Here is a 12727-nt window from a genome sequence, read left to right as displayed (position 1 = left end):
CTAACGCTATTTAATAGAAATTCCAATACTAAAATTTAGTTTGGTTGTTAAATGGCCACTACTAGGGAGCAATGTTGGTTAGATGTCCACATTGATGGGCAATGATGGTTAAATGTCCACATTGTGAGCCCGATTTCCGAGTTTGGGGTGTGACAGTTTTTATACTTGCTTTTGTTTTTAGGAGTAACATGTCACGGAAGAATCTACTAACGCTATTTAATAGAAATTCTAATACTAACTTATAGTTTGGTTGTTAAATGGCCACTCCTACGGAGCAATGTTGGTTAGATGTCCACATTGATGGGCAATGATGGTTAAATGTCCACATTGTGAGCCTGATTTCCGAGTTTGGGGCGTGACAGTTTTTATACTTTTGTTTTCAAGAGTAACATGTCGCGGAAGAATCTATTTACTCTATTTAACCGAAATTCTAGTACTAACATCTAGTTTGGTTGTTAAATGGCTGCTCCTAGGGTGCAATGTTGGTTAGATGTCCACATTGATGGGCAATGATGGTTATATGTCCACATTGTGAGCCCGGTTTTCGAGTTTGGGGCGTGACAGTTTTTATATTTGCTTTTGTTTTCATGAGTAACTTGTCGCGGAAGAATCTACTAATGCTATTTAATCGAAATTCTAATACTAACATCTAGTTTGGTAGTTAAATGTCCACTCCTAGGGAGCAATGTTAGTTACATGTCCACATTGATGGAAAATGATGGTTAAATGTCCACATTATGGGCCCGATTTTCGAGTTTGGGGCGTGATAGTTTTTATACTTGCTTTTGTTTTCAAGGGTGACATCTCGCAAAAGAATCTACTAACGCTATTTAATAGAAATTCTAATACTAATATGTAATTTGGTTGTTATTGACACATGTAGTTTTTAGTCCGACAATAGATTGTTAGTTTGTTTTGTGGGGATTGAGAGACACGAGTCATCTAAATTCTATTAATAATATCTAATTAACTTAGTTTTTACATATGGTTTTGTTTTCAAGAGTAACATGGCTCGTAAGAATCTACTAACGCTATTTGATGGAAAATTCTAATACTAACATCTAATTGGGTTGTTCTTGACACATGCAGTTTTTAAATCGCACCACAGCCTGTTTGTGTGTTTTGTGGGGATTGAGAGACATGAGTCATCTAAATTCTGCTACTAATATCTAATTAGCTTTGCTTTTGTGAGGCCATGCGCTCTCTATATGTTTGGCTCTCTGTGGGTCACTCCTAGGGAGCAATGTTGGTTAGATGTCAACATTGATGGGCAATGATTGTTCAATGTCTACATTGTGAGCCTGGTTTTCGAGTTTGGTTAGATGTCCACATTGATGGGCAATGATGGTTAAATGTATACATTGTGAGCCCAATTCCCGAGTTTGGGGCGTGACGGTTTTATACTTGCTATTGTTTTCAGGAGTAACATGTCGCAGAAGAATCTACTAATGTTATTTGTGAGGACATGGGCTTACTATATGTTTGGCTCTATCTGGGCCACTCCTAGGGAGCAATGTTGGTTAGATGTCCACATTGATGGGCAATGATGGTTAAATGTCCACATTGTGAGCCCGGTTTCCAAGTTTGGGGCGTGACAGTTTTTATACTTGCTTTTGTTTTCAGGAGTAACATGTCGCGGAAGAATCTACTAATGCTATTTAATCGAAATTCTAATACTAACATCTAGTTTGGTTGTTAAATGGTCACTCATAGGGAGTAATGTTGGTTAGATGTCCACATTGATGGGCAATGATGGTTAAATGTCCATATTGTGAGCCCGGTTTCCCAGTTTGGGCCGTGATAGTTTTTATACTTGCTTTTGTTTTCAAGAGTAACATGTCGCGGAAGAATCTACTAACGCTATTTAATAGAAATTCTAATACTAACATCTAATTTGGTTATTATTGACACATGTAGTTTTTAATCCGACCACAGATTGTTAGTTTGTTTTGTAGGGATTGAGAGACACGAGTCATCTAAATTCTACTACTAATATCTAATTAGTTTAGTTTTTATACATGGTTTTCTTTTCAGGAGTAACATGGCGTGCTAGAATTTACTAAATATATTTAATGGAAATTTTAATGCTAACTTCTAAATGTGTTGTTTTTAACACGTGCAGTTTTTAATTCGTCCACAGCTTGTTTGTATGTTTTGTGGGGATTGAGAGACACGAGTCATCTAAATTCTACTACTTATAATATCTATTTAGCTTAGTTTTTATACTTGGTTTTCTTTTCAGGAGTAACATGGCGTGCAAGAATCTACTAACTATATTTAATGGAAATTCTAATGCTAACTTCTAAATATGTTGTTTTTAACACGTGTAGTTTTTAATTCGACCACAACTTGTTTGTGTGTTTTGTGGGGATTGAGAGACATGAGTCATCTAAATTCTACTGCTAATATATAATAAGCTTAGTTTTTGTAAGGCCATGAGCTCACTATATGTTTGGCTCTATGTGGGCCACTCTTAGGGAGCAATGTTGGTTAGATGTCCACATTGATGGTCAATGATGGTTAAATGTCCACATTGTGAGCTCGGTTTTCGAGTTTGGGGCGTAACAGTTTTTATACTTGCTTTTGTTTTTAGGAGTAACATGTTGCGGAAGAATCTACTAACGCTATTTAATAGAAATTCTAATACTAACATCTAATTTCGTTGTTATTAGCACATGTGGTTTTTAATCCGACCACAGATTGTTAGTTTGTTTTGTGGGGATTGAGAGACACGAGTCATCTAAATTCTACTACTAATATCTAATTAGCTTAGTTTTTATACATGCTTTTGTTTTCAGGAGTAACATGGCGCCGAAGAATCTACTAATGTTATTTAATGGAAATTCTATTGATAACCTCTAATTATTTTGTTTTTGACACGTGCAATTTTTAATTCGACGACAACTTGTTTGTGTGTTTTGTAGGGTTTGAGAGACATAAGCTATCTAAATTCTACTAGTAATATCTAATTAGCTTAGTTTTTATACTTGTTTTTTTTTTTTTTCCAGTAGTAACATGGCATGGAAGAATATACTAACGCTATTTAATAGAAATTCTAAGACTAACATTTAATTTGGTTTTCATTGACACATGTAGTTTTTAATCCGACCACAGATTGTTAGTTTGTTTTGTGGGGAATGAGAGACACGAGTCATCTAAATTGTACTACTTGCTTACTTTTTATGCATGCTTTTGTTTTCAGGAGGAATATGGCGCGGAAGAATCTACTAACACAATTTAATGGAAATTCTAATACTAACATCTAATAGAGTTGCTGTTGACACATACAATTTTTAATCCGACCATAGCTTGTTTGCGTGTTTTGTGGGGATTGAGAGATACGAGCCATCTAAATTCTACTGCTAATATCTAATTAGCTTAGTTTTTATACTTGCTTTTGTTTTCAGGAGTAACATGGCGTAGAAGAAACTACTAACTATATTTAATGTAAATTCTATTGCTAATTTCTAATTGTGTTGTTTTTAACACGTGCAGTTTTTAATTCGACCACAACTTGTTTGTGTGTTTTGTGGGGATTGAGAGACATGAGCCATCAAAATTCTACTATTAATATCTAATTAGCTTAGTTTTTATGAGGCCATGGGCTCACTATATGTTTGGCTCTATGTGGGCCACTCTTAGGGAGCAATGTTGGTTAGATGTCCACATTGATGGGCAATGATTGTTAAATGTCCACATCGTGAGCCCAGTTTCCGAGTTTGGGGCATGATAGTTTTTATACTTGCTTTTGTTTTCAAGAGTAATATGGCACGGAAGAATCTACTAATGTTATTTAATAGAAATTCTAATACTAACATCTAATTGGGTTATTGTTGACACATGCAAGTTTTAATCCGACCACAAATTGTTAGTTTGTTTTGTGGGAATTGAGAGACACGAGTCATCTAAATTCTACTACTAATATCTAATTAGTTTAATTTTTCTATATGGATTTGTTTTCAAGAGTAACTTGGCCCAGAAGAATCTACTAGCGCTATTTAATGGAAAATTCTAATACTAACATCTAATAAGTTTGTTGTTGACACATGCAGTTTTTAATCCGACCACAACTTATTTGTGTGTTTTGTGGGGATTGAGAGACACGAGCCATCTAAATTCTATTACTAATATCTAATTAACTTAGTTTTTATATTTGCTTTTGTTTTCAGGAGTAACATGAAGTGGAAGAATCTACTAACTATATTTAATAAAAAATTTAATACTAACATCTAATTAGGTTATTGTTGACACCCGCAGTCTTTAATCCGACCTCAGCTTGTTTTTGTGTTTTGTGGGGATTGAAAGACACAAGCCATCTAAATTCTAATTAGCTTAGTTTTTATACATGCTTTTGTTTTCAAGAGTTACATGACATGGAAGAATCTATTAACCCTATTTAATGGATATTCTAATACTAACATCTAATAGGGTTGTTGTTGACATATGTAGTTTCTAATCCAACCATAGCTTGTTTGCGTGTTTTTTGGGGATTGAGAGACATGAGCCATCCAAATTCTACTACTAATATCTAATTAGCTTAGTTTTTATACTTGCTTTTGTTTTCAGAAGTAACATGGCATGGAAGAATCTACTAGAGCTATTTAATGAAAATTCTAATACTAACATCTAATTAGGTTGTTGTCGACATGTGCAGTTTTTAATCCGACCGCAACTTGTTTTTGTGTTTTATGGGGATTGAAAGATACGAGCTATCTAAATTCTACTACTAATATCTATTTAGCTAAGTTTTTAAACATTTTTTTTTTTTCACGAGTAACATGGCACGAAGGAATCTACTAACATTATTTAATGGAAATTCAATTACTAACATCCAATTGGGTTGTTGTTAACACATGCAATTTTTAATACGACCATTGCTTGTTTGTGTGTTTTGTGGAGATTAAGAGACACCAGCCATCAAAATTCTACTACTAAGATCTAATAAGCTTAGTTTTTATACGTGCTTTTATTTTCAGGATTAAAATGGCGGGGAAGAATCTACAAACGCTATTCAATGGAAAATTGTAATACTAACATCTAATTGGGTTGTTGTTGACATATGTAGGTTTTAATTTGATCACGAGCCATCTAAATTTTAATACTAATATCGAATTAGCTTAGTTTTTATACATGCTTTTGTTTTCAGGAGTAACATGGCGCGGAAGAATCTACTAACGCTATTTAATGAAAATTCTAATACTAACATGTAATTGGGTTGTTGTTGACATATGCAGTTTTTAATCCGACCACAGCTTGTCAGTGTGTTTTGTGCGGATTGAGAGACACAAGTCATCTAAATTCTACTACTAATATCAAATTAGCTTAGTTTTTATACATGCTTTTGTTTTTAGGAGTAACATGACGCGGAAGAATCTACTAATGTTATTTAATGGAAATTCTAATACTAACATCTAATTGGATCGTTGTTGACACATGCAGTTTTTAATCTGACCACAGATTGTTTGTATGTTTTGTAGGAATTGAGAGACTCAAGCCATCTAAATTCTACTTGTAATATCTAATTAGCTTAATTTTTATACTTGTTTTTGTTTTCAGGAGTACCATGGCGTGGAAGAATCTACTAATGCTATTTAATTGAAAATTCTACTACTAACATCTAATTAGATTGTTCTTGACACATGCAATTTTTAATCTGAACCCCAGCTTATTTGTGTGTTTTGTGGGGGTTGAGAGACACGAGCCATCCAAATTCTACTACTCATATCTAATTAGTTAGTTTTTATACATGCTTTTGTTTTCAAGAGTAACATGTCGTGGAAGAATCTACTAACACTATTTAATGGAAAATTCTAATACCAACATGTAATTAGGTTGTTGTTGACACATGCAGTTTTTAATCCGAACCACAACTTGTTTGTATATTTTTGGGGACTGTGAGACACAAGCCATCTAAATTCTATTATTAATATCTAATTAGCTTAATTTCTATACATGCTTTTGTTTTCAGGAGTACCATGGCGTGAAAGAATCTACTAACGCTATTTAATGAAAAATTCTAATACTAACATCTAATTAGGTTGTTGTTGACACATGCAGTTTTTAATCTGAACCCCAGCTTGTTTGTGTGTTTTGTTAGGATTGAGAAACACAAGCCATCTAAATTCTATTACTAATATCTAATTAGCTTAGTTTTTAACAGTGTTTTAAATAGCGGTAGCATGATGCGTAGCTCTCAGCCCTCTATAGTATGTAGCATTATTATAGCCTAAATGATGATTGATTTAAAAATAGGACAAATATAATAAATAGTGAAAAAAAAAGAAAATAAATAAATAAATATGAAAAAAAGAAAAAAAAAATATAAATATGCCTAAAAGATGATTAATTTTATAAATTATAAGCATCTTCAAACAAGTTATGATTTATCGTTTTTCAAAAGCCTATCCACATATATAAGCCAAATCAAATAATTAGCACAACAACAACTTTCTAATCAAACCACTTTAATTAATAATGTCTAATTGAAGCTACAAGTCATAATTATGAAAAGAAATAAAAATCTCATCGGTTAAAAGTATCAAGTACAATACAAGTGTCACATTCCTCAACATTGGATACAAAGAAAACGTGAAGAAAATAAAATAGTAAAAAAAAATACATTGGAGCTTACGCTATGGACTCTACGTGCTACATAGCTGTAGTGTATGCTACGAACCCCATAGCGTACATTTATGCTATTTAGGATGCTATGTAGAGCTACAATCACGCTACGGTACGTAGTGTATGCTACTGCTACGCTACGGGCGCTATTTGAAACACTGGTTTTTATACATGCTTCTGTTTTCAGGAGTAATATGGCACTGAAGAATCTACTAACGCTATTTAATGAAAATTCTAATACTAACATCTAATTAGGTTGTTGTTCACACATGCAGTTTTTAATCCCGACCATATCTTGTTTTTGTGTTTTGTGGGGATTGAGAGACACGAGCCATCTAAATTCTACTACTAATATCTAATTAGCTTAGTTTTATCGTATGCTACGACCCCTATAGCGTACATTTATGCTATTTAGGACGATACGTAGTGCTACAATCATGCTAAAGTACGTAGTGTACACTACCACTACACTATGGGCGCTATTTAAAACACTGGTTTTTATACATGCTTTTGTTTTCAAGAGTAACATGGCCCTGAAGAATCTACTAACGCTATTTAATGGAAATTTTAATACTAATATCTAAGTAGGTTGTTGTTAACACATGTAGTTTTTAATCCGACCACAGCTTGTTTTTGTGTTTTGTGGGGATTGAGAGACATGAGCCATCTAAATTTTACTACTAATATCTAATTAGCTTAGTTTTTATACATGCTTTTGTTTTCATGAGTAACATGGCGCGAAACAATCTACTAACGCTATTTAATGGAAAATTCTAATACTAACATCTAATTAGGTTGTTCTTGAGTTTTGCAAATGGACATAAGTGTTTTCATATATCAAGTGAGGAGAAACTAAAGCTTGTATAAATCACACACACACACGGACACACCTAGTTGGTTGGTAGGGCTGTCAATCCTCACCATTCAATTTTGAATAGGCCCCATCTTGCTTGGTCATGGACGAGCTTTGTAAATATAGCTTCATTTATTTTACAATATCTATTTTTCTTTTCCATAGGGGCCCTTTGTGCATGTACAGCCATTCATCCTCAATGCCTACTTGGCAAGAGATGGTTAATTGCTTCCAAAGGTGACGAAGTTCCCTACTTAGTCACAATTATGTAGTTGTAATTACGCAAATCCGACATGGAGGTCATGGAGCCAATATCCCAGATTTTGGGCTATCCACTGTCCAGATGGACACTCATATCGATTCTAATAAATCTGAAGCAAATCTGGGCAAATCTGACATTGAACTATTTCTTTTCCTTTTCTTTTTGAAAGATGAAGATGGATTCTTAAAAGATAAGCTACTTGTGTATTGCCATTGCATTGTATTTTTAACTGTTGATGTATATTTGTTATGGATTTCATTACAATACTCGTGCTAGGCTGTTGTTGGGATTTCATTACAGTACTCTTGCTGGTGTGATCAGTAAGAGCAGAGGACTCAAACCCGACCCGTTTATCACATGGTTTGGGTTTGGGTCGGTCTTGAGTCAGGTCTTAGTTGAATATAGAAATTACAACTGAGTTTTCACATGAGTAATGTTCCAAATGATCTAATTGTTGCTGACTATCAACTAACAATTACTACCTATATATAGCTAATTCAATCGCATTTGGATCTTGCAATAACCAAGCCGGCCAAACGTCATCGGCCTACTGCAGGTTCGGATTTGAAGCTTCAAACAATTGCTATAAGACCTTAGATGTGCTCACCATGTTTTGTTCTCGAGGTTTGATCTGTTACTGTTTCTCATCTTTTATACATTAGTGGAAAGTTTCTATAACTCAAAGTTGTGGTTGTTGAAGTGGAAGATTGGTCCATTGGATGTGCCCCATATGGTTCGTGATCTGCACTTTGCTGCAACACTTGATTGAAGGCTTGGCGGGCCCCAAACGACGACAACCACATCGACTTTCCTCCAATGCTCAGCAATGGAGCTGAAAATCACTAAAAATAGAGCAAGAAAAATATTCAGTAGTTACCTTCCTCAGCATTCATATTGAGGAACCATGCTCCAAATTGCAATTGCATTACTTTCAAGTTGGATTTGAAAAGAATCTATCTGTAATTTGAGGGCTACTTTCTCATCATGAATACTAGGAAATTGGGATTTCATTACAATTATGTTCTTGTCAAAGGTATTCTGTTTTGCCATTTGTATCTAAATGTGAATTCTTTTCTTGCTTTCTTTGTCATTTTTTCAGTTCATGTTTCAATTTCTTAAAAATCATCTTTTAGTTGATGGTTCACAATTACCTTGAATTAGCACCATTTATCCTGTTGAGATTTGTTTTTCCTTTCATCATGCTCAATGTATTTAGACTCAAACTGTCCTTGTAAGGAACCTTTTGGAGAATTGAATTCCATCGTGGGGGCAAAAGCTAATCATTCCTGTAAGCTAAATCTCATCCTGTGCACCCTGTACTAATTTATCTTTACCTTTCATGGTTGCTTAAATGCTTTAGAATTAAGTTTGACAATCGGGCTTCTACCCATGTTTGCACGTGTGGACACATTGGAAGTCATCACACAAATTATTTTAATCCTTAATGTGATGATCAGGTGTCATTTGATTAGGCATGGTACTATTTCTTTTGGATCCGGATCAAACTATTTGTCTTCTTGGTTTCTCTCAACAAATTGTGAAGAGAATAAAAGCTTGTTAGTTTTTTTTTGTAGGTTTTTATAATATATTTTTTTTAATACATAAGTTTTTATAATATTAATGCTAACATATTGGCATGTGTGCATTTCTTGCTTTTTAGACATTTGAATCCTGTAATCGCGACTGGGGCATTAATCATTCCATCATCACTTTATTTTCTCCTCAAGGTTTTGCTACTCTTTTCATCAACCTTTATCATTGTTTCCTTGATGAAGAAAACAAATTTTTTCATAAATGTTGGTTGAAAGAAAGGAGTTGAGTTTGCCACTCTTTTCATCAACCTTTATCATTGTTTCCATGATGAAGAAAACAAAATTTTTCATAAAAGTTGGTTGAAAGAAAGGAGCTGAGTTTGTCACTCTTTTCTTAATGTTGAAACAGAGTTTTTCTCACTCGTTTCATAAAGGAGGACATGTTTTAGGGTGAGAAAAACAACACAATCATAAAAGAAAGGAAAGATTTTTTATACGGGTTCTATTTTTCATTGGATTAATGAACGTTTTTAGACCTTTTCTTTGATGGCTTTTCTTTGTAGGATCATACTGAAGACTCTCATGTGCAAAGAAGTAAGTAGATATGCCTTTCTTCTCTTGCTTCTTTCATCTATTCTAATTTTCTTATGCTACTGAAAGACGTTCTTTAATGGCAGATTACAGGAGAAATAGAAGGAGAGGGTGAAACCAGCGTCCAGCATGCATCAAAGGAGGGCAGAGATGTCCCGCCATTCCGACGCTTTCATCGCATTACTAGGTTCTATTCTTCTTCTCTCAATAACCCATTTAATCAAATTCCTAAAGCCTTCAGGTTTTCTTATTTCCTTTCCTATTTCAGGTGGGTATGGAACCTTGAAGAGCTCTTGGAAGTCATCACCTGGGCTTAGCTAGGAATCCATAATAAACCCGTAAGCAAACTCTACTAACAGAAAATCACATACACGCAACATAGAAATACTTGTATCTTGAAGATGGGATCTGTATGTATGTGTAGGTGGGTGTTCTTAGATAGAAGATATGATTTACATGCTTGCTACTGTATAATGTTCATGAACAAGATGTCCTTCTTAACAAATATATAATTATTTTTGCAAAAAGAAAAAAGTGAATGAAAAAAAGATATGGTTATTTTTTTTATTGCTACTATTTATACTCTGAATCATTGCAGAAGGATGTTAGAGGGGTGATGCCTAACATGTACGACTTCAACAATGACATTTGGTTGTGCCACTCCTTTGGAGGCCAATGCTACAATTTGATAGCATTCGTAAGTCGCGGTTGATTCCTTCTTATATAAATCTAATGAAATGATTGAATTCTGATGGACCTATCTAATTAACAACAACCTGCTATTAATGTGCTGAAAGAAATTCAAGTGTTCCTTGATGCCAACCCTTTGGAGATCATTACAATCTTCATAGAAGATTATGTCACGTCACCTCAAGGCCTAACTAAGGTATTCAATGCCACCGGCCTTAGGAAATTTTGGTTTCTGGTATTAGGGATGCCTAAAAATGGGCAGGATTGGCCCATCATCTATGATATGATTAGTAAGAACCAGCGTTTATTGGTATTCACCTCAAAATCAGCCAAGGAGGCTTCTGAAGGCATTGCCCATGAGTGGAGATATGTTATGGAAAACCAATGTAAGCCCTATTTTCTCTCCTTTCATAAATGTATATCCCATGCAGATCTTGCAGTGGAACTATTATAGATAGACGGATGATTTTTTTTTATGTAGAAATTTAGTACATGCTTTGCTAAGCCCACATGCATACATCCCTGATGTTAAAGCCGTGCATAACATGGGCCCTGCCGAGTAGATGATGTGACATGAGAATCAGGCTTGTTGTACATTCATTGGGCAGGCCACGTGCTTTAGTTGAATGAGGATTCCTGGTAATTCTTTTAAAATGTTCATTGTGTTGAGATGTAGAGCCACATCTGGACGGTCACTCGATCGGTCGAGTGGCCCATTCGACTAGTCGTGGACTGGCTTGACTCAAAGTCCAGTGAGCATTGGTTTTTTGGTTCTGTGGTACTCGACTGGTCGAGGCCCATGCTTGACCAGTCGAGGGTCCGCTCCACCGGTCGAGCAGCCTGCTCGACCAGTCGAGGTTACGCAGATTCGTTTTCGGATTTGATGCGGACTGCGGATTTTTGAGTCAGTTTTCGCAGACGTGCGAAAGGGAAGTTGCCTAAACTATAAATAGGGGTCCCTAGGGCTTTTCTAGGTATGATGAGAGTTATTCCAAGGTATGGGCAAAGGGTTTTCTCTGTACTTCCAAGGGAAGAGGTTAGTTTATTGCCTTGTAATCTTTGTTTTCTTCATAGTGGAAGTTTGCATCTGTGGTTTTTTTACCCTTGTTAGGGTTTTTCCATGTATATCTTGTCTTGTGGTTTGTTTGGAATGCTTTGATTCTTCTTCTAGTTTATATTTCTTCTTGTTTATCGTTTGTGGGTGAGACCTGAGATTGGATCTTGGTTCACTGTGTTGTTGGCGTGCTGCACAACACATTGTTCTTTTTTAAATGTGTGTTCCACCTGATGAGTGAACTGGCGTGATTTTTGGGCCTGGCTATTTATTAGTGTGGACAGCTTGATGCATGCTCTAATGCTTTCCGCAGGTTGGCGAATGTGGCCTCATGAGTAGGTCTGCACTGTTAATGAAATTCAGTAAAAATATAAAATTTCTGTGTTTTCTCCTTGAATCAATTTGCTTTTGGAGATAAAATGAAATTGATATAAAATACATCAAAATAGGAAGCATTGTCCAATTTGAATTTTTGATGCATAGGAGTATAAACATGTGAAGCTATCGTTGATTCTCTTTTTATTGGTTTTGGTGATTGGGCTGAAACTGCAGATGGTGACAGTGGGATGAAGGTGAGTTCTTATCCTAATCGTGCAGAATCATCTCCCATGAACACAACAACAAGATCCCTTGTTTTAGAGAACTATTTCTCTGACAATCCTAATTTAGCAACAGCTTGTAAGGACAACTTAGCTCCACTTACTAGCATGACTGGTACATGTCATGAAACAGCAGGAAAATGATGGCCCAACTTCATTGCTGTTGATTTCTACAAGGTAATGCATGAGATCTCACTTTCATTAAAGATGGAAATGGAAACATGATAAAGAATTGTGTTTCTTTTTTATGCATTTGGGTCTTTGTCCAAGGATTTATTTATTTTTTTCTTTAATTCTTTAGTACATGTGCCTATTTGTATGTGGATCTTGTGTTGCAGAGAAGCGATAGAGGGGGAGTCCCACAAGCCCCACCAGATAATCCTAGCCATCAGTTTTTTCTTTCTTTCTTTCTTTCTTTTTGGACTTTTGACCATAAACATGTATGCTTTGATGAGTCACTGTCTGCCCGGTTGGTTTAATTTGTTGTTGAATTGCACACTGAAATTGAGTTTTCAGAACCTTGCT

The 12727-nt window shown here is 35.2% G+C and overlaps 1 pseudogene; it reads left to right on the top strand.

The window, feature by feature from the left end:
• The first annotated feature begins 10469 nt into the window (after window positions 1-10469).
• On the top strand, window positions 10470-12696 carry LOC131241378 (PI-PLC X domain-containing protein At5g67130-like; annotated as a pseudogene).
• Window positions 12697-12727: the final 31 nt, after the last annotated feature.

This window comes from Magnolia sinica, chromosome 3 (genome assembly GCF_029962835.1).
Source record: "Magnolia sinica isolate HGM2019 chromosome 3, MsV1, whole genome shotgun sequence".
NCBI lineage: Eukaryota > Viridiplantae > Streptophyta > Magnoliopsida > Magnoliales > Magnoliaceae > Magnolia > Magnolia sinica.
This window is presented reverse-complemented; position numbering and strand designations above follow the sequence as displayed.